Source organism: Sitophilus oryzae, unplaced genomic scaffold (assembly GCF_002938485.1).
Source record: "Sitophilus oryzae breed Bouriz unplaced genomic scaffold, Soryzae_2.0 scaffold_684_pilon_pilon, whole genome shotgun sequence".
Lineage (NCBI taxonomy): Eukaryota > Metazoa > Arthropoda > Insecta > Coleoptera > Curculionidae > Sitophilus > Sitophilus oryzae.
Window position 1 is genome coordinate 607231 of NW_022147289.1, and position 23791 is coordinate 631021.

At 33.2% G+C, this 23791-nt stretch overlaps 1 protein-coding gene across 1 annotated transcript in view; it reads left to right on the forward strand.

Annotated features, from left to right (window-relative positions):
* Positions 1-23791, forward strand: part of LOC115888118 (carbonic anhydrase-related protein 10-like) — a 251929-nt gene that overhangs the window by 111078 nt on the left and 117060 nt on the right. The gene's annotated exons all lie outside the window — the stretch shown is intronic.

Below are 23791 nucleotides of genomic sequence, written 5' to 3' on the forward strand. Positions count from 1 at the left end.
AAGATAATCTATAATTTTTTAGTCGTACATAATTTGTAAGTACCTGATTTACATTTTGTTTATAATGGAATATTATGAACAATTCGATATAACGACAAATAAAAATTGATACTTATTGTTATAAATTAATATAACATTATTATTTGCTGACAAAAATACCTAATACAAAAAATAAGATTTTCAAGAAATTATTCCATTTAAGAAATAGAAATTGTAAACAGGATTTTATATATCTAAGATTGATACGTATAATTCTTTAACATTACATACATATTACAAGCGTATACAGGGTGATTCCTGTAAGTCGGTCATGCTTTCGAGGAATGATAGGGGACGTCGAAATATTAATTTTGATATAGCACACTATGGGTCGGAAATGCCTCTTACGCAAGATACAAGGTGTTAAGTTTTTGAAAAATTAAAGATATTCTTTAATAGTTTTTTAACAGTTGAAGGTATCGTTATAAAATTTGATTATAGGAATCTACCTACCAGAGTCACTTTAAATGTAAAAAGAAGAGGTTTTAGTTTCAACCAGTAGTGTAGATGTGATACGCATCGGGTAATTTTTTCAAAAAAAAGTACGCCACTAATAAAAATAAAAATTTCGGAGTTTTTTTATTTACTCGGTTTATTTCCAAGAAAAAATGTCTCTTACAACTTTCTCCTATCTAACACCATTTTGTCACAATTTAAAAATAAATACATTTTTTATTGAGAATCTTAAATACAGCGAATTATTATAACTAGAGGTCAGAAACACATGTGCATCGTTAGCTCCCTTCATCTTGGGTAACTTTAGTACTTTTTACTATTAGCTCTAAATAAATTTTTTAAAAATTGTAAATTTAAACTGGAATTTTTTTTTATTGTTAATAATAAAATTGTTAGTTTTAAGGTAGTTATAAAATTCGCATATTTAAGGTTCTCATTAAAGAAATATTTATTTTTAAATTCTGGCAAAATGGTGTTAGATAGAAGAAAGTTGCAAGATACATTTTTTCTTGGAAATAAACCGAGTAAATTAAAAAAACGAAATTTTTATTTTTATCAGTGGCATACTATTTTCTTGAAAATATTACCCGATGCGTATCACAGCTACGCCACTGGTTGAAACTATAACCTCTTCTTTTTACTTTATTTAAAGTGTCTCTGTTAGGCAGACTCCTATAATTAAAATGTTATAACGATACCTTCAACTGTTAAAAAACTATTAAAGCATATCTTTAATTTTTCAAAAACTTTAAGACCCTGTATCTTACGTAAGAGGCATTTCCGACCCATAGTGTGCTATATCAAAATTAATATTTCGACGTCCCCTATCATTCCTCGAAAGCATGACCGACTTACAGGAATCACCCTGTATAAAAAATGTTTTCTACGATATTGTGTAATACATATATAATATCCGTATATCCATATATTCGATATTCCATCGATGGGGAAATTAAACAGGCCGTGGTCCAAACAACGCGGCGGTCGTGTCCAGGGCCAGTTGACTCGTTGTTGGTTTATTTGATTGTATCTCGTTGGGGAATTACCGCCGACACGAGATGTCCGCTTCGAGTGAGCGCTTTTCCATATGTTCAGCAGCCGGACCAATAATGTAAATATATGAGGAATTTCCAACAAGACCGATACTTAGCAAATGGAGGTTGTGCGGGACATAAAGCGTATTGAAATTTTGAACTTTGCTGGTTTGAAGGTGTGAGAGATAAATTGTGGGAAAATATAAATATTCTACTGTCTAGTAAGTTCATAAGCTACAGTCCATTTTCGCTCAGCTATTTATGTAAGAATCTATAATTTTTTAGTCGTACATAATTTGTAAGTCTATGATTTACATTTTCTTTATTATGAATATTATCAACAATTCGATATAACGACAAATAAAAATTGATACTTATTGTTATAAATTAATACTTATTATTATAAATTACATTATTATTTGCTGACAAGAATACCTAACTATAATTAAAAAAAAATAAGATGTTCAAGAAATTATTCTATTTAAGAAATAGAAATTGTAAACAGGATTTTATATATCTAAGATTGATATGTATTATTCTTTAACATTACATATTAATATACATATTATATGTGTATATAAAAATATTTTCTACGATATTGTGTAATACATATATAATATTCAAAATCTTTTGATTTGTACGTTCGAGTTAGGGTAATATGTAGTAACAAAATAACGTAATTCTTTTTAAAGCACGTCGACTATTCCATCAAATAATATGAACAGTAGTATCAAATTATTCTGAAATTGTAAAGAATCAACGTTATCGAACGTTAATATTCTTAGCGATCCAATTCCGATCCACTTGACCCGAACGATATTCCATCGAGGGGGAAATTAAACAGGCCGTGGTCCAAACAACGCGGCGGTCGTGTCTAGGGTCAGTTGACTCGTCATCGGTTTATTTGATTCTATCTCGTTGTGGAATTACCGCCGACACGAGATGTCAATCTGCTTCGAGTGACCGCTTTTCCATATGTTCAGCGGCCGGGCAAATTTATGAGAAATTTCCAACAAGACCGATAGTTAGCAAATGGAGGTTGTGCGGAACATAAAGCATATTGAAATTTCGAACATTGCTGGTTTGAAGGTGTGAGAGATAAATTGTGAGAAAATATAAATATTCTACTGTATAGTAAGTTTATAATCTACAGTCAATTTTCGCTCAGCTATTTATGTAAGAATCTATAATTTTTTAGTCGTACATAATTTGTAAGTCTGATTTACATTTTCTTTATTATGAATATTATGAACAATTCGATATAAGGACAAATTAAAATTGATACTTATTGTTGTAAATTAATACTTATTATTATAAATTACATTACTACTTGCTGACAAAAATACCTAATACAGAAATAAGATATTCAAGAAATTATTCCATTTAAGAAATAGAAATTGCTTTTTCATATGTTCAGCGGCCGGACCAATAATGCAAATTTATGAGGAATTTCCAACAAGACCGATAGTTAGCAAATGGAGATTGTGTGGAACATAGGGCGTATTAAAATGTTAAACTTGTGCTGACGTTACATGAACATTGACGTTACTTCATAAATTATTTGGAAAACACTAGACCGTACACTATCATTTCGAAAACATCTAGAAAATTTTGCTGGTAAAATCAGAACACGAAACAATATTATACAAAAACTTTGTGGTAGTTCTTGGGGTGCAAAAGCAAGATTTTTAAGACTTTATCACCCTATAGCTACGAAAAAAAGCAGAATCGAACCTAGGTTGATATGAAAAAAAAAATCCATTTTTACGCGAGGTACCTCGCCACGAGAACATGTTTTTTGAAACACCCTGTATAAACATACCCAAAAATATTTTTTTATCATTGTTTTTTTAAAAAAACAATCATTTGATGATATCTTTAATGATATATTTTAATTAATACTATATTATAAACAAATATATTGAGTTATTTACTACTATTTTTTTTTGTTCAAGAAATCATTCAAAATTTTTAACTCATATTGTATAAATATCCATGTGTATCCAACAATACATATAAATATTACAAGCAACCAAATATAATAAAATATTTGTATTTTATTATATTTGTTGTATTTAAATATGTATTTATTTTAAATCTAAAACTTATCGGGTAATTAAGCTTATACCATAGGATCAAACCATTTATTTAAATAATACTGGATCAATTATTAACGTTGTACGACGACGTGACGGTAATCAGCTTACTAATGTTCCACTATAAACTAATATTGAGGTTGTATAGGTAACATGGAATATTATCAATGGCCTGTGTTCATGCTCCAGCCTCAATCCATTAGTATGCATACACAGAGACCCGCATGGTCAATCCATAGTTATTATCGGCCAGTAAATAAATGCTAAATTGGGTGTGTCGGATAAAAAGCTTAGTGGTTACAGACTGTGTCAAAGCATGATCGGTATGTTAAATTAATTCTCTGTATCAGTGTAATTTTATTTTAAATGATGGGTTTTATAAGAGAGATTTTATCAATAGTTATGCGTATTTATATTAAATTAAAAATTGTGTGTGCACTATGTGCGCATATTTGAAGTGAAACTTCTTACTAACAGCTATTAAATTGAAGGATTTAAAGGATATACAGGGTGTCCCAGGCTGAGCGTGCATTAGAAGTTTCAAGAGAACCACAATATCTAGATCGGAGATTTTTTGCACATCATTGTTTTACAACGAGATCTATGATTAAAAATATTTTTAATACGGTGGCACTTCCGGAAATACCGGAAGTTGACAGCAGCTTTGTTATTTTAAATGGGTGTCCCAATTTTTTATTACATAGTTAAATTCTCTGTAAAATTTTATGAATTTTGATATTAAACACTCTATACGTAACATTAACCGTTTTTGAGAAAAAAAAATATTTAAAATTTTTGCACTAAAACTAAACATTTCAAAAGAATAACTTTAGATATTTTTGATTAGCCCGTTTACGAGTTATCGCCGATTTCTTTTTAAATATTTCTCCTTTCTTATGGCCCTGTATTTACTTATGAGCACCAGTCAAGGTAAAAGATAACGGTCAAATGAAGTTGTCATTTCAGAAATTTATCTATTTAGTGCTTTATTATTATTATTAAAAACTCATACCTACATCGAAAATATTAGCCATGAATTACACTACCGAAGAAAAAGTATTGATGATTAAATGGTATTATCAAGGAAATAGTTATCAAAAGGTGTCGGACATGTTTGCTGCTCTGTATCCGAATAGACCGATACCTGGAAAATCTACAATCGCAAGGAATATCCAGAGATTTGAGACCAAAGGTACCCTAATAAATAACTGCAGATGTGAAGCAAGGCAGGAACAAAGAGAAGATGCAAGAAATGATACCGACTTGGAAGTTTTATTGTGCGTGGAAGAGAACGATGGAAAGATCAGCACAAGGAAACTTGAGGATGAAATAGGAATAGATCACACTACAGCGTTTCGAATTTTGAAACGACATAAATACTATTCCTTCAAATATGAAAAGCACCAAGAGCTACGAGATGGGGACGAAATACGGCGGCAGGCGTTTTGTTTTGATATGATGGAAAGAGCAAACACGGATAGGGAATTTTTAAAAAACATATGTTTCACTGACGAATGCACGTTTACCTTAAATAATGAACCCAATGTTCAAAATTATCGATATTGGAACAAAGAAAACCAACACAGGTTTGTCGAAACAAGGACGCAATATCCACAGAAAGTAAATGTTTGGGCAGGGATATTCGGACACAATATTATCGGGCCATTATTTCTTACGCGAAATTTAAATGCAGAATATTATTTGGAACTACTCGAAAATCATATTTTACCTGCTTTACATGATGCCGCTAGGGAAAATCAGGAAGTTTGGTACCAAATGGATGGCTGCCCGGCACATAGTACCCTGGCTGTTCGGGAATATTTAGACAATAGTTTTAACGGAAACATTATTGGCCTAAATCATACAGTAAATTGGCCAGCAAGGTCTCCTGATATTTCGCCAAATGATTTATTTCTTTGGGGCCATTTAAAAAACAGGATATACAAGGATAAAAATTACCCAAATCTAGACGAGTTAAAAAATGCTATTTCTGCCAAATGCAATAGAATTTCAGTTTACCAAGTAGCGAATGTAAGAAGAGAATTTTATGATCGCCTGGGTTATTGTCTAGAAGTCGATGGAGAAATATTTGAGATCTTAAATCCTAAAGTTCTAACGGTTGAATAGTACCTAAATTAATAAGTTATTGAATATTGTAATAATACTATAATTAACCTTGTAATTGATTACTTTATTTTACTTTAATTCATATTAATTTGTATTTATGCTCATACATCTTTAAGATTTCCGATGTAGGAATGAGTTTTCAATAATAATAAAGCACTAAGTAGGTAAATTTCTGAAGTGACAACTTCATTTGACAGTTATCTTTTACCTTGACTGGTGCTCATAAGTAAATACAGGGCCATAAGAAAGGAGAAATATTTAAAAAGAAATCGGCGATAACTCGTAAACGAGCTAATCAAAAATATCTAAAGTTATTTTTTTGAATGTGGGTTTTAGTGCTCTTCAATAAACTTAAATAGAATTATTCTCCAAAATAATTAGGGAAGCTAATAATTGACCCCATTAAAATTTACATGGGATTTCCTATGTCCCGTCCGACGATGCAACACCCGGTATAATGAAATTTTGAGGCTCGTTAAAATAAATGCAAAGCATAATTATGCGACCATAATAATTTGCAGATCCATTTTAAAATAACGATGCATTAAATAGAATAACAGGTCCATTATTTGAACGTTATAATATTTTATAGTAATGTTAATGAAACATATTAGCAACTGGGGTATCATACGCGCAGATGAAATATTGTTAAATGCGTCTGTATAGTGAAACAATTATTTTAAAAGGGTATAATATTATTTGATTTAATAAATAATTTTAGCGTGATTTGAAATCATTTAAAATTATCTCATATTAAAAAAATATAATTATTTTATTTCCTACCAGATGTTTGTAGGAATAAAATAATAAATTAAATACGATTCTAGTTGAGTGGGAATATTAGTAGAAAAAGAAAATAAGACTATAATAATAAAATTATTAATATTTAAATAGCTATACTTAAGAAACCGGAAGTTTTAGGTATAGAAGCATGATATATCGTTGAAAAGCTATTTTATTAGTCTTTGATATTTTAAATAATATACATAAGGTTGAATTTAAAATATCAATGTATAGCAATAATTTTATAACCAACGGACTTAAATATTTTTTGGCTCGCCTTGTTTAATATCCAATTAGTTGATGTAGACAGATCGAATATACTGATTTAGTCATTTTAGAAGTGTGGTCTTGATTTTAACGTGTGACAATGTTGTAGGCAGCTTAATGGAAAATTAAATGTATTAAAAAGAGATAAAAGTTGGGTTGATACATTTCTTCTATGCGGTATTGCCGGATTTTGCATCAAAATTTCAAACTGCACAAGTAGGCCGTTTATGGAAAATGTTGCATCTTGGGTTGTATTCTTCAGAATTAGTTACTCATGTTACTCAGATGTAATCTATACTAATATATGAAATCCTTAAGTGACTGACATACTGATTAATCACGATCCTGCTCAAACCACTCAACGTAAGAAGTTCAATTTTGGTATACAGGTTCATTCTAGGGTGTAGAGGTTCGATAAGAAGAGATTTTTCGAAATTCCAGTTCCAACAGGGTGAAACCATCCCTCAAATATTACAATATTTTTTATTTAAAAAACGGTAAAGTTTCCGAAAAAACGCTTAAACACGCATATTTTATTTTGTTTTTTTACATATTTTAAGATTTTTTAAAAATGTATACAGGGTGTTTCTAAAAATCTGGTCACTGATTAATCACGATCCTGCTTAAAGCGCTTGACGTAAAAAGCTGATTTTTGGAAAACAGATTGACTTTATGGTGTAGAGGTTCGGTAAGAAGGGATTTTTCGAAACTCGAATTGTAAGGGGGTGAAACTATCCCTCAAATATTAAGATATTTTTTATTTAAAAACCGATGAGTTTTTCGGAAAAACTCTTAAACACGTATATTTTATTTTGTTGTTTTACATATTTTAAGATTTTTTATAAATTTATACAGGGTGTTTCATAAAATATGACTATTAAGTAATCACGATTCTGCTTAAACTACTTGACATTTAAAGCGAATTTTTGGCAAACGGTTTGACTGTGGGGTGTAGAGGTTCGATAAGGAGGGGTTTCTCGAATCTCAATTTCCAAGAGGGTGAAAACTCCCCTCAAATATTACAATATTTGTTATTTAAAAAACGGTTAGTCTTTCGGGAAAACGCTTGAACAAGCATAATTTATTTGTTTTTTTTTACATATTTTGAAATTTTTTAAAAATTCATACAGGGTGTTCCAAAAAGTTGGGTAATTTCTTAACCATGATTCTGTTTAAACTGCTTGACGTAAAAAGCTTATTTTTGGCAAACGGATTTTTCGAAAGTCAAATTCCAACGAGATGAAATTACCACTCAAATATTACCAAGTTATATAATAATATCGCCATATTGTTTTTTCTCATGCTGACATAAATGTGAGAACATTTTATCCAGTTTGTATGTTAATGGAAATTCTTGCTTTGCTTTATCATCGCCATTACAAATGATTAATTCCACGCGAACGAAGTCGCTGGTACACGCTAGTAGATTATATTTAGCTTAGATATGTATATTATCTTCATTTCAGTAGTATACGTATATGAAAGTTTTTAAAATAGTTTATTTTTTTCTACACAAATTTTCCTACAAACGTAAAAACCCGCAACACTGTATGCCGCTTTTGATTTTGTCTCTCTCTCTGTCAATCGGTCATTTACATTATCTTCTGTCTTACACGTTAAAATCCAGACCACACTTCTAAAATGACCAAATCGGTATAGACTTTCGTTAACGTATAACCCAAATTTCACCTTTTAAAATGTTCAATTCATTGATCTTGAATAAACATTTTACCAATGTTTATTCAAGATCATGTTTTTGTCAATTTCACATTATGTTTTACAAAAAAATGTTAGAGATAGATATAGGTTCCAAAAATGTAACAATATACCGGCTGTTTCATTTAAAATAAAAAAGATGCTACCGCTTTTCCAATGATGCGGCAACATGGTAATGCTGAAAATATTTTAGATAGATGGGGCAGGTGCCTATATATAAAATCCAAATTTTCAAAAAAATTCTATAACCATAAACGTCTAAGTTGCTATCGCCGTGAATCACCATATACAGGATGAGTCTTAAATAAGTGCAAACATCAGGGCTAGTAGATGTCGATAAAAGAAACATATTTTCTCTTTACCGCTTTTGAAATAAATCCAAAATAACTAAGTTATTAAAATTTTGTGAACCACTCTCTGGATCTTTTGTGGATTTTCTTTCTTGTAGATTTAATCTACTATCTATGTTGCCATATTATCAACAAATTATGTTTTTCAACTAGAAACTAAAGAAATCCAAAAAATTCCAAATTTTCCAAAAAAATATTTCGCGATAAAAACCCTCATAATCGTGTTTCTGGGGTCGAAATATACTACACCTAAAAATATTTGCACTGATTTAAGACTCACCCTGTATATTACAAAATGAAAATTAAATATTTTTCTTCTCTTCTTCCTACTCTATATTAGGCAGATGGCCTGTTCATTCATCTCTCCAAAAAATCCTATATGGGTATTTTGCCACTGCAAGAAAATCTACAAAATAAAATAGTTATTTTAAGTAAACACATCTGCGTTAATCCCAAACGGAAACTACTTGTCAGAAGTTAGGTTTAAAGATATACAAATTTGCCTAACGAACAAAAAATGCTTAACGTTTTGGAAAGTTTATCTCTTTCCGTCGTCGGAACCAAAAAAATACAAAAAATGAAGAAAAAAACTATTTAAATTCAACTATTCGAGAACACTTTAGTTTTTTAATACAAAAACCGTTGACGTTCTGTTAAAATGACATTATATCAAGTTAAACTTCAAAATTAACAATAATTACTACCTGATAACAATTACTTAATAAGGTAAAAACAAAAAGCTCCAAACTTTCTGAATGATCATGAATCCGCCACATAGGTATACACATTTTTTACTGTTCATTCTTCTCATCATGCCTACAGTTTCAATCGATGGTCAGGTTATCACACCATCTTTTTCTTGGCTTTCCCGTGCTTCTGCTTCCCAGTGGTGATTTTTCTCGAGCTGGCATTACTATTCTTCCCTCGTATATTCGGCTTATATGTTCCTTCCATTCGCGTCTTCTGCTCAATACCCATTCATTAATGCGTGGCTAACGTCATATTCAAGGCCTGACTGTTTTGAGAGTTCTACCGAAGTGGTCCAGAATTAGTAGTCGTAAACAAACCAATTGTTTTCATTAGTTTCGCAACAAATCTGTGTTTTTTACGCGTTTCTATGCTAATAAAATTATACTAAATAATTTTGAGTGAATAGTGAACTATCTAGATCCGATTCATAACATCCTACCCGCGAAAAAACATACTTTCGGTAAAATTATAGTAACACCGGCGATGCCGGCTGTGTGTCCGGGTTAGGAGAAAGTTGGGGAATTTATATAAAAACATAATTAATAGCGTTAGTGTTAGTGTATAGTGTTAAAGCAACGTAAGTGACGTCTATTTTATGTAAAACAGTTTTCGTTTCTTTATTTTTACTTTGTGAAATAAAAAAAATCCACGCGACATTGTTCTGTGCCTGTGCCTTGTAGCAGCAATTATAATAAGTCCTCAGGATCTGTCTACATTCTCTTTCCCAACAATATTAACTGTAACTAGGTCACGTCCAAAACCTACAGAACATGCTGTGCCTACAATTTTTTCAAATCAACCCTCTTATGGACCCTCTGTGCATGTTCCCATAAAGAGAAAACGTCCCGATGAAAGAAAACAAGATTTGGAAATTCAGGATGAAATAAATATTGAAAAGTATTATTATTATTATGAAATATATATTATTATTATGAAATGGCAATATATTTTAAAGAAATTAAATGAATTTGTACTTTATTTCAGTATTTTATATAAAAAAATGATATCTTTATCTTTTTATTTACGATTTATGGAGATGGTTACTTGATGAACATCGAACTACAAATTACTTAATGTTAATAGTTATTTCTATCTGATATCCACATTTTTTAAATATGTTAGGCAAATTTTTACAATTATTTTTAATTAAACTTTAAAATGTATTCTGCCGTTATCATATACAATACATTTTCTTAACTTGTCGATAAACCTATAGTTTTCAAATTTTTTAATATTTGGAAACTTTTTATCACAAGGTATATTATTACTAGTTGCTAAATACTCGCTAACGCAATTTTAGGACACGCTTTTTATTATCTAGATTTTATTTTGTTCATCTTATGCTGTAGTTTATTTCACATTAATATTCGTGCTTTAGATCTAAATTTTAATGCTATTCAATTACTTTAACGCGATAAAAGTTAATGTTATTTTTTAATACCTTTCTGTATAATATTTTTCATATTTATATCTGGCAAAACTATCAATAAATACTATTATTTATGGAAAAACTATATGCAGTACCATATGGCACAATAAAAAAAGCCGGAATAGTGCGGTGACGTCACAAATCGATGTTTCTGGCCTGTATGTCATGTTGGTTATGATTAATGTTATCCACCTTGCATGTTTGTCTTATGGTGTCGCTTCGTTCTCTATCAAGAAGCGTTTTACTTATGATTTTGCGGAGGATTTTCTCTCGCCTGTTTCCAAGAATCTTTTTGTTTTTGCTGTATCCTGTCTGGTTTCTGCTGTGTAGGTCATTATGGGTCTGACGACAGCCTTGTATAATCTTCACTTGAGCTCGGCACTTATGTATTTATTTTTCCATATGGTGTTTGATTTGGTTTGGTTTGGACCAAGACAATCCAGCCATTCTTATTGCTTTTATTTTGCATTATTGCAAAATTAGATAAAAATTCCAAAATATTTAGTTTATTACTAAACTATTCAGCCATTTTACGTAAACGCATAAAAATCTGTTAACAAGCACATAATATTTAAATAACACCCGCGTCTCGGGCCAAGTAATCGGATTCCGCGTTCCTCCAAAATTCGTCGGCGTGATAAACGAGAGAACGACAGGAAGATGGAGACCGAACGGTTACAAGTGTATTAAGGCCGATGAGAGAGAAGGAGACGGGAAACGAGGTTAGATAGGCGGCAAAGCGGCTTTGCGTTGGAGAAACAATCGGATGAAGACACCTTCGACTTCCGCGAGCAAACCGACGAAAGAGGATTCGGTAAATAACGCAGTAATGATGTTGGTTTCGGTAAAAGGGTGGTTTATTTTTATAAAATGAGCATGCGCGTTAATGTACAGGGTGTCCCATTTTGGTTGAAATCATACGGTATCCGTTATTCGTTGTTGGTGCGGTTTGCACAAACCTGTGCCAATTTTTTGTCAAACGGAACACGCTGTCAACAAAATTTTCATAGCCCTCTTCATTTCTGAGCTACAGGGTCTTTTCGAAAACTTTGCAATTTGGGACAGCCCCCATATCTCCGTTGTTATGGATGACATCGAGAAGGTGAAAACTGGTTCTTGTAGAACTTTTTACGTAGAATGCAGTTATGTAGTCTGTTTTTCTACGAAAAAAATATTTTTGAAAATATGAACTAAAGTTATGTTTTTTCAAATGAAACATCCTGTATATTTATAAATCGTGATTCGCCTTGCTATGAGCTTCTCAAAAATATATGTCACTCCATATTTATTTTCACTATTTACTGCAATATTTAAAATATATCATTTTCTTATTAGTGGGCCCTGATAAATAACAAAAATCAAACTGGTATTTACTAAAATAGTCAAACAAATATTAACATTTTATTTGGAATTGATATATTTTACTTTTGAACTAGAGGTGTGTAGTACGTGAACGAACTAGTTCCGATGAACTATTCCGACCCCGGAATGCAAGGAACTAGGTCCTGGTTTCTCAAAGAACTAGTTCCTCAGGACCTGTTCCGGGATCGAGACTGTGACCGATATAGAATAATATGCGACGACGACGGATCGGCTAACGCGCGTAGCCCGATGGTGGGCAGGAGTGGGGAGCGCCAGCCGTACGTTATCGGATCCGGACCTAGAGGAACTAAACTAAATAAAAGACTAGTTTACGTATGGATCAGCCAGCGCTATTGATGCTAGGCAGGCGTGGGGAGTGCCAGCCGAATGTTATCGGATCCGGACATAGAGGATCTATTAAAAGACTAGTTCACGGGAATCTATTCAGTCGGCAGATTCGAGATATAATACAAGGCGACGACGATGGATTCGGCCTTGTCTATTGCCACAGCCGAGCCGGCGCGGCGAAATTTCCACAGAAAATTGTCGTGGATACGTTTTTGATTTTTACTTTGTTTTTTAAATATTTTATGGGAATGTTTCACTTTAGGTCACCTAAAATTAAGAAATATCTTATAAAACGAAGTAGATATTCAGAATTTTTAGACAAAAACAAAAAACCTGAAGTGAGGAAAAATACACTTTTTCGTAAATTTTTCGTACTATTTCCTCCAATTGATTTGTGATATAGTTTTTAAACTCTGATTTGAGTTTCTTTAATTTTTTTATCTGCTATAAAACTTACCTATATGTTTTTAACATATGCAATTACACGTCTTCTTATATTTCGTACATTATAAAAATTATACTGATCTGTATAATTTTGAATAGTAAACTGGGGGTGAATAGTTCTGACTGAAAACGAAATCCATTAGCAAGCAACGGGGATGTCAATGTTAGTCGGGAACTATTGTGAACTAAGGACCTAGTTCAAGGAACTATTTCTCTGGAGGAGCTAGAACTAAGGAACTAGTTCCTCCCAAGGAATTAGAATTCCCACCTCTATTTTGAACTGTCACCCTGAATTTATTATAACGGGATGGGTTTGCAAATATCTAGAAGCTTGCATTATTAAAGCATTTCCAGTGTTCGACATTGTGTTAGTTGCCACGATATCTTTCATATTTCAAAACTCCCCAAAGTCAAAAATCGAGAACGAACAAATCCGGGAATAAGGGAGGCCATCATGTGGATCCATTGGTCCAATTCATTGATTTGAGAAATAATAATTTAACAAAATTCTAGGATCACTAAGGATAGCTCTCGGCTGTATCTCGGAAAATATTAGCCGTAGGGCCTACGGAAAAAAAATATTTATAACTAAAGAGGCTATGATAAATTGTTGGAAATTATTTTCATGTTTGTAAAACGACCGCTAGAGGGCGCAACTTCTATGGAAAATAAGAAAATAGAAGTTTTACAAAATTTTGCCTAGATAAAGGGTACTATAAATAATAGATTCATAATCTTCAGTAAATTTTGGATTTTTTTTTGTTAGAAACATTTTTCCCTATCTGCTAAAATAAAGTGGCGGGGGAAGGTTAGATTTGTCTTTATTTAAACGTTAATAACTCCGGACTGGATGATCAGAATCCAACAAACGAGGGCTCGTTTAAAAGAGCGTTCCTTACTCTATATTATACCATAAAAATAATAATAATAAGCTTTTAAATGTAGACTCTAGAGGGTGTTGTCTTACAATTTAACAAACATTGAGCTTTTTTTTTCAAAAAAATTAATTATGATAGTGCTCCAATTGATATTTTCTACATTCAATTAATCCTACTCCACCAAATAACTGGCGTTAATCAATTAGAGACAAATCCAACCGAAAAACACACGCGTTACACCGCTTAACTTTGGTGTTAAAAATCTTAAAAACTATTAGCTATTCGCAGCGTATTTTGTTCCATGGAGCATTGTGCGACCTACAATTTCCTTATAATGTCCATTTTACGTATCCAGTTTTCGTATGCATAGGTCCTCACTGGCATTACACATTAGTTCAAGAAAAATAATGTTACATATTTTTAAAACGTTACAATCTATTGAATAATTTTTATTCTTAGCATTTTTTTATACCATAGTACTAGAGACTACCAATTTCAAAAATTCAAAGAAAGCAGAGCAATTAAAAATTTCTAAAACCACAATTTATATTTTCTACATTCAATTAATCCTAATCCAACAAATAACTCGCGTTAATCAATTAGAGACATACCCAACCGAAAAACACACGCGTTACGCCGCATATCTTTCCGTTTTTCCCATCCGTGCTTATAGTGTTCCCCTGACCTCTTCGTATTCAATTATGGCCCTCTAGCGGCGCGGTGCTGATAATTAAACGCGGGCTCGTATCTCGGCTGGCGCGGGCCAATAAATTGACAGAGCAGAGACAGCGGTGCGGTGGCGCCACCTAGGCAAAACCGTGTGGCGGCCACGGTCGCATACGTGCCGATAAATCACGGGATCGTTGCTCCAGACTAAATAGACTGCAATAATGGAGCGTCATCTTGAAGCCGCTCCGCAGAAACTTTCGAACAAGGTGTAGTGTTCAAAGGAAGTTCGGTTAGCGGCAATTTAATATAGTTAAAGAAAGAATGTCTCTAATTGATTAATCCGATTTATTTTTTCGCATATGAAGTTGTAGATTGTATTTATAACAGATCTGTTATGTTTAGTTTATGTTTCATACAACCTTTAATTGGACATCCTTTGTTTTTCCCCTGTTTTGTTTTGCAATTTGACATTTTTATTTCGATATTTCAGAATTATAGCGATAATTAACAATATTAATAATTCAGAATTGGTAGTAATATATATTTTTCTAATTGTTCAATCGAAAATAACATATTTCTTTAAAAACACTAAATTGCACTTTTCTCGGCTTCAATTAAAATGGACAAAGCTGTTTTTTCCTGTGTAGTCTTCAAATGATGTTTTGGAATTTATAAATTTATACGAAAATGAGCCCTTCATATGGATGGCCAAACACAAAGAACACAGAAATCGTATTGCAGTGTAGAGTAAAATAACTTAAAAAGAAAAAAGAATCACTAGCAACGACAATTTCGGGACGACCGGTATCCATGGATGCGACTATACTGTTTACTTGCCAAGGATTTGAAAAATGTTTGTGCTGGCGTACTTGTTGAAATGGACACGTTATTTGAGCGCTACACTTGCCAATGTTGTTTACAAAGTGGGGATGGTGGGGGTACTTACCAAGTACGCAAATATTGGCGTACTTGCCAAGTAGACGAGTCGTGAGAATGTGCCTTTACACATTGGTCGTACATATTTTTACCTTAGTTCAAGAAAAATAATGTGACATATTTTTAAAACGTTACAATATATTGAATAATTTTTATTCTTAGCATTTTTTTATACCATAGTACTAGAGACTACCAATTTCAAAAATTCAAAGAAAGCAGAGCAATTAAAAATTTCTAAAACCACAATTTATATTTTCTACATTCAATTAATCCTACTCCAACAAATAACTCGCGTTAATCAATTAGAGACAAACCCAACCGAAAAACACACGCGTTACGCCGCATATCTTTTCCGTTTTTCCCATCCGTGCTTATAGTGTTCCCCCTGGACCTCTTCGTATTCAATTATGGCCCTCTAGCGGCGCGGTGCTGATAATTAAACGCGGGCTCGTATCTGGCTGGCGCGGGCCAATAAATTGACAGAGCAGAGACAGCGGTGCGGTGGCGCCACCTAGGCAAAACCGTGCGGCGGCCACGGTCGCATACGTGCCGGTAAATCACGGGATCGTTGCTCCAGACTAAATAGACTGCAATAATGGAGCGTCATCTTGAAACCGCTCCGCAGAAACTTTCGAACAAGGTGTAGTGTTCAAAGGAAGTTCGGTTAGCGGCAATTTAATATAGTTAAATAAAGAAAGAAACCTCTTATGAGGAACTTTTATTTTCTTATAATTTGTGTAATTTCAATGATTTGAATAGTCACAGAATCACACACTTATTGTTTGGTTCAGCATGTCTCTAATTGATTAATTCGATTTATTTTTTTGCATATGAAGTTGTAGATTGTATTTATAACAGATCTATTATGTTTAGTTTATGTTTTATACAACCTTTAATTGGACATCCTTTGTTTTTCCCCTGTTTTGTTTTGCAATTTGACATTTTTATTTCGATATTTCAGAATTATAGCGATAATTAACAATATTAATAATTCAGAATTGGTAGTAATATATATTTTTCTAATTATTCAACCGAAAATAACATATTTCTTTAAAAACACTAAATTGCACTTTTCTCGGCTTCAATTAAAATGGACAAAGCTGTTTTTTCCTGTGTAGTCTTCAAATGATGTTTTGGAATTTATAAATTTATACGAAAATGAGCCCTTCATATGGATGGCCAAACACAAAGAACACAGAAATCGTATTGCAGTATAGAGTAAAATAACTTAAAAAGAAAAAAGAATCACTAGCAACGACAATTTCGGGACGACCGGTATCCATGGATGCGACTATACTGTTTACTTGCCAAGGATTTGAAAAATGTTTGTGCTGGCGTACTTGTTGAAATGGACACGTTATTTGAGCGCTACACTTGCCAATGTTGTTTACAAAGTGGGGATGGTGGGGGTACTTACCAAGTACGCAAATATTGGCGTACTTGCCAAGTAGACGAGTCGTGAGAATGTGCCTTTACACATTGGTCGTACATATTTTTACCTTAGTTCAAGAAAAATAATGTGACATATTTTTAAAACGTTACAATATATTGAATAATTTTTATTCTTAGCATTTTTTTATACCATAGTACTAGAGACTACCAATTTCAAAAATTCAAAGAAAGCAGAGCAATTAAAAATTTCTAAAACCACAATTTATATTTTCTACATTCAATTAATCCTACTCCAACAAATAACTCGCGTTAATCAATTAGAGACAAACCCAACCGAAAAACACACGCGTTACGCCGCATATCTTTTCCGTTTTTCCCATCCGTGCTTATAGTGTTCCCCCTGGACCTCTTCGTATTCAATTATGGCCCTCTAGCGGCGCGGTGCTGATAATTAAACGCGGGCTCGTATCTGGCTGGCGCGGGCCAATAAATTGACAGAGCAGAGACAGCGGTGCGGTGGCGCCACCTAGGCAAAACCGTGCGGCGGCCACGGTCGCATACGTGCCGGTAAATCACGGGATCGTTGCTCCAGACTAAATAGACTGCAATAATGGAGCGTCATCTTGAAGCCGCTCCGCAGAAACTTTCGAACAAGGTGTAGTGTTCAAAGGAAGTTTGGTTAGCGGCAGTTTAATATAGTTAAATAGGAAAAAAATTGTATATGCACTATGTGCGCATATTTGAAGTAAAACTTCTTACTTTCGTCTGTCTGTCTGTCCGTCAGCCCGTCTCTCTGTCCGTCTGTCCGTCTGAGGATTCCATTCAGGTGCATCTATCCATGTGCCCAGTTTGGTTCCAATGGGTCCATAATTAAGAAAAATTCTGAAAAATATTTTGATGCATAGGAGACGTGTATTAAGTTTCATAAAGATATATGTAATACCAACAGAGTTATAAAAAACGTTGTTAGAAAATGTTACCACCCTATAATATGTGAAGAGTTAAGATATGTAGGCTGTTTTTCTTAGAATAAGTCCAAGAATCACCCCCTTAAATATTAGCATGTCATTAAGGAACACCCTGTATTTTTGAACTAAGCCACTTCAATTCTAGTATTGGATATTCAGAACAAAATTTAGTAAAGAACCTTACATATAGTTCATATCAAATAAATATTCAGTCACGTGATTAAGCTTGATCGGCACAGCGTTGCCCACTTTTACATATTTTCTTTTAATCAAAATATTTCAGGAAACAAAAATAAATTAATTATAAATATATAGTATTTACATTAACAAAACTCGCCTTCTTAACAGCACTTAAGGGACATAAAAGGCCATTACTACCGCTTTCCCGTTCAAGATATTCTAATAAAGTTGCGATAATATTCTAATAAAGTTAGAGTTTTTTACGGCTATCTTGTACACTTGGCACTAAAAGAAGCTCTAAAAAGAACAATGTTCGACCGCAAGGTCTGCTAGTAAACACTTTTAAGCTTAAAGTATCACAGCACTATTTCAAAGGATATACCTAGCTAGAAAAAGAATGGACTCTGCCATACTGAAAAATGGTCCTAGAGAAGTGGCGCCATCTATTGAGTAGGGCTTGTTTTAAATGGATCGAAGCGCAGGCTTTTTAAATGAGCCTATTTATTGAATTTTACTCTAAAATAATTAAATTTGATTATTAAATCTTATTTTTTACACAAATTCAACAATACTAATAAGAAGTATCGTTGTGATGTGTAAAAAATAAGATTTAACAGTATAATTTATACAATTATTAAATAAAATTAAAGCCAAACATGTGTAAATATTATTTATTATTTAAAGTTTTTATTTATAAGTCAAATAATTAAACATCGTTTATTATAATAAAACAAGAACAACGTAATACGCCCAAAGTTTTGTAAATGGAGTAAATATAAATAGGTACTTAAATGATGGCAAAAATAAAAGACTTACATTATATTTTTAGGGTCACAAACAAAAGGAATTGTCTAATTAAAACACAGACCTATAACAAATTATAGTTTGAAAAACGTTTTGATATGCTATGACAACGACAATACTTTTTGAGAATTTGACAATAGTATGACAATGGCCGTTGGAAACTATGGAAACTACAAAAAAAGCTGATTTAACGCCATCTGGCAATAACTAGTAGCAACTTCTTAACCTAAACATTAATTGCACTACCACCTAGCGCCTGAGACTGGAACTATTTTATTTGAAATGTCCGTGGAAACAGTGGAACCGCTTTTGCTATTTCATTTTCCCGCCCCTGCACTATTTATTTAAACCTTTGAATAAGAAGACTAAGGAAGGAGCATATCAAAAATCTTAGGTACACCGCGATGGGCCTCAAATATGGCCGACTTAAATTCCGGTTTATCAGTGCCGTTCTAATTTTATTTAAAAAATGTAAAACTATGATGTAGGGTTGACGTGGGGTAGACTCAATAATTTGTTATTTTATTTTACGTTGTGATTAAATGTTGGTAGTTATTAAAATTGTTATAAAAATATATAATTCTAATAAAAATAGATAAGTTATAATAAGTATTTATTATCACAAACATCCGATACGCTACTGAAGCAGGTAAGTCAAATTAACGTATCAAAATTCTTTGACATCTGATCTTTGACAAGTAGTAAATAAAGTTTTTAAAATGCAAGAAAATATATAATTTAGTTAATTTAAGTGAATTTTATAAATGATCGGTTTACTACACGTATGTATATTATATAGTCACTTACTAGCGAAAAGTTGTTCCATTATTTCACTCGATTTTTGCCGAGATCTACCGCACACTACACAACCAACTATTTTCGAGTCTTTTTCGATAAATCGCGATAGTGTCACTGTTAATTTAAGTTCTGCCACAATTTCCATCTAGATTTACTACCTTTATACAACTATCAGTAGTAGAATAAATAACATAAAATAAGCTCCGTAAAGACTGACAAATCCACAAAATTTCAAATCAAATTCAAATGTGTCAAATGAATCGTCAAACAGAACTGTCAAGGATCCCCACCCTAGAGAGCTTTTTCCGCCCACCATGCATGAATACATGGATAGCATTATGCTCCTTCCTTAGTCTTCTTATTCAAAGATTTAAACTAAAAACTCGTAATACAAAAGTAAAGTGTCAAAACGAATGACAATGTCAGAAAATAAGTAAATAAATGTGCCAACTTGACATTTTTTACAGCAGAGCTACCGCATGAATCTCCAGCGCAAAATTTAAATTTGAGTTATTCAGCCAGGCGCCGAATATGTCAATGCTTGGCAGCAATGCATTTAAAAATCGCGCCCTCGATTACGTAACTAAAAGTTTAATTGATATCAAATATAGTAAATGGACTAGTTTTGATCTTGAATGGTCTACCATAAAAGACCAACTAGTTTCAATATTAATACTAAGAGTAAAATAACCCTAATATACTAAACGACTAAAAACACAGCAAAAAACAGAAATATACATTTTTGTTTTCTGTTAGCTCTGCTGTACAGATAAGGCACAGCAGCGAACATATTCCATAAAAAATCTCTGGATCTCTAACCGCCAGCGCCGCCACTAGAAAATGAAAAACGACGTCCTGTGGCAGGAGTCATCGCGTTGTTTATTGTCCAGTTAAGAGCGCTGTGGCTATCTGCCGCGTGACGGCCACGGCGATACCGTGATTTACTGCCAGATAGAGAGGGACCGCTTTGTTTATTGGACCCGGTACAAAGATAGAGAGTTTTAGGTCTAAACGAGCTTTATTTTGAATTTCTTTATGACTGGACCACCCTCTAAAGAATTTTCAGAAATATTTAGTGCTATACCTGCAGGCTTACCTATTGGAGATAGTAAAAACTGGAGATGAACGAAACTGTGATTCTCCAATCGCAACTTCTAAATCGCCGCAACTGTAACCTGCGATTGCGATTTTAATATTGTTTTAGGTATATAATTCTCTGCGTAGCTTAACAGTTATAAAAAAGTTAATAATCATTAGTAGTTTAGTTTTTAAACCTACATTTTTATCATATCTGCAACACATATTATAGTTATTAAAACTTTATATACCGTGCTGGCAACTGTTACTTTTGGGTCGGTATTTACATGCGTGGAAGTAAATCGCATAGAGATCTTATTAAGTCGGAGTGAGAGAAATGTAACGGTATACTGTTGTGTTGTTGCCGGTACGCCTTTCCCTATCAAGTAAAGTAGAATCACGATTGCAAACCGCTTATTTCTAAGACTTTTTTTCGAAAAGTTAACTAGATAAAATCATTAGATATGTTTCTGAGCATCTGAAATTAAATTATAAGGATATCGTTATTGTGTCCATTTTTTTATAACGGGAAAACGTCACTAATTGCGATAATTTAAAAACTGAACTTTTTAACACATAACACGCCATAACTTAAGAACCACTTTAGATATTGAAGCTTTTTTTATTTTGAAGATCGGATCATTTACAATATCTTTACATAAAAAAAATTCGATAAGTTTATTCCATTCTAAAATTTTAAACAACCTATTCATTTACTTTTAGTGCATAGCAGTTTTCAGTAATCGTGTAACTTTTTTATTTATAAAGATAAAAAGAAGAAAGTTTTTGAAAAACTACAATCAATTATTCCTAATAGATTTCAAAATATCGATTTTTGAATTCAGAGTTCTAATAGCGCGACCACTGTCCAACACCAACTCAGAAATTTGGTATGTCGATACTAAGACCAACTTGACCGTGTACGACACGTGTCCCTGTGACAGTTAGTTTTGACGTAAAATACGTCAAAAGTTGATGTCGTCCGATCGCGACCAAATATGATGTGTAGGCGACGGTGCACACGGTTCCACCCTGCAAAGTTGGATACGACGTTCCGTTTACATCTTTATCAAGGTGGGACTAACAATTTAATATTGAAGAAAAATGTGGATCGATTTCGGCATAATTGAAGACGGGCTACAGGTTGCCGTTTCAAACCGATGCGATGCGACCGAATTCCTCCATTTTCCAACACAATTTTACGAGTACATTAACATAAATAATTTTATATGTAAAATTATATAGGGAATATCATTATACAGACCGGACCACCGTAGTATTAACATAGGCAAAACCGGACGAATTAGCGTATACCCGTCCGCCGGATAAAAAGCAGGCGAAAAAATGCGATAAAATAAAAATAGGTCGATATGTGATAAGAATGTTTCAGAATTTGTATTTATTCGGGTTTTAATAGCCAAAACGAATACGTAGATTCTCTCGACAGTTCTTGTGTAAAATTATTTATTTTTTAAGTAAAATAATGGATGTTTATGAAGTTCGTGAGAATTCTGTCTAGCACAAGAAGGTGGTCTTTTTGAACACTTGTTATAATTTTTTTTATTTAGAGTAATATTAATTTTTTTTTGGGGTTTAGAGAATTTATTGATTTTTAGTTTTAGCTTGCAAACACACTCAAATAATAAATATTTAAGTATTTTTATTTTAAATGTTATCTTAAGTGAAGGTAAACACTTAAAATGAAAATAATAAATACTCGGCACTCGCGTCATATTCCTAGTCTGTCACGACCGACCCGTCCAAGCACAACTGCAACTGCGTACTGCCTGACCAGCCGACTAGCCGGCAGTGACTCGGCTTCGAGTACGAACGCAAAACGGGTAAACATAAATTCGTCCGGCAACTTGCTATGTTACTAGTAGCCTGGTCTTCTCTGTATAGGGAATTTTTCACCGATCTTTATTTCATAGCCGTTGCTAACGCCGCTTTTTATGAACCATATTGTATAATAAATATTGATATGTACATCTGCACTTATTATAGATGTAAAGCAATTAAAATTAAACAAATATTAAGCTTATACCGTATGATCGAAAAAAACGGCGCGGCGTCCAGTTGGCTGTTAAATGACGATCGATGACATTAGAAAATTAGCAGGGACGACTTGAGCCCGCATAGCCAACAATAGGCAACAACGAGCTTACAACGAGGGGTTACAAAAAACTGTGATGGTAAATAGCGGTGTACCACAGGGATCAGTCTTGGGACCTATGCTCTGGAACGTACTTTATGATTATCTACTGAGGATAGAAATGCCAGATAAAACAACTCTAGTCGCTTTCGCAGACGACCTTGCCATTGTTGCATGTGCAAGCGATGAAGCTGTACTGATGAAAACCGTCAACTTGGCAATCCAGGGAGTTGTAAATTGGATGGAGAATAATAGACTCACCGTAGCTTCACCGAAAACAGAAGCAATATTATTGACCAATAAAAGAAAACTATCCCCGGTGCATTTTTATATACAAGGAGCTGTAATTCATCCAAGTAATTCTTTGAAATACTTAGGAGTGTGGCTGGACACCAAACTGAATTTTTCTGACCATATTAATAAAACGATCACCAAGGCTCAGAAAACTGTCACCGCTTTAGCCTTACTCATGCCAAACGTGGGAGGAGCTAGAGCATCCAAAAGGAGAGTGCTTGCTAGTGTGGTACACTCGCAGCGGTTGTATGCTGCCCCGGTATCGCATAAGGTAATTAAGAATCGAAAACTTACACACAACGTATCATGACTATTAGAGTATGTAGCACATACAAAACGGTATCTGGAGAGGCTATAGGGGTGTTATCTGAAATAGCACCTATTGAACTGCTCATACAGGACGGTATGATAGATACCTATATATGATAAGGATGATAAGGAA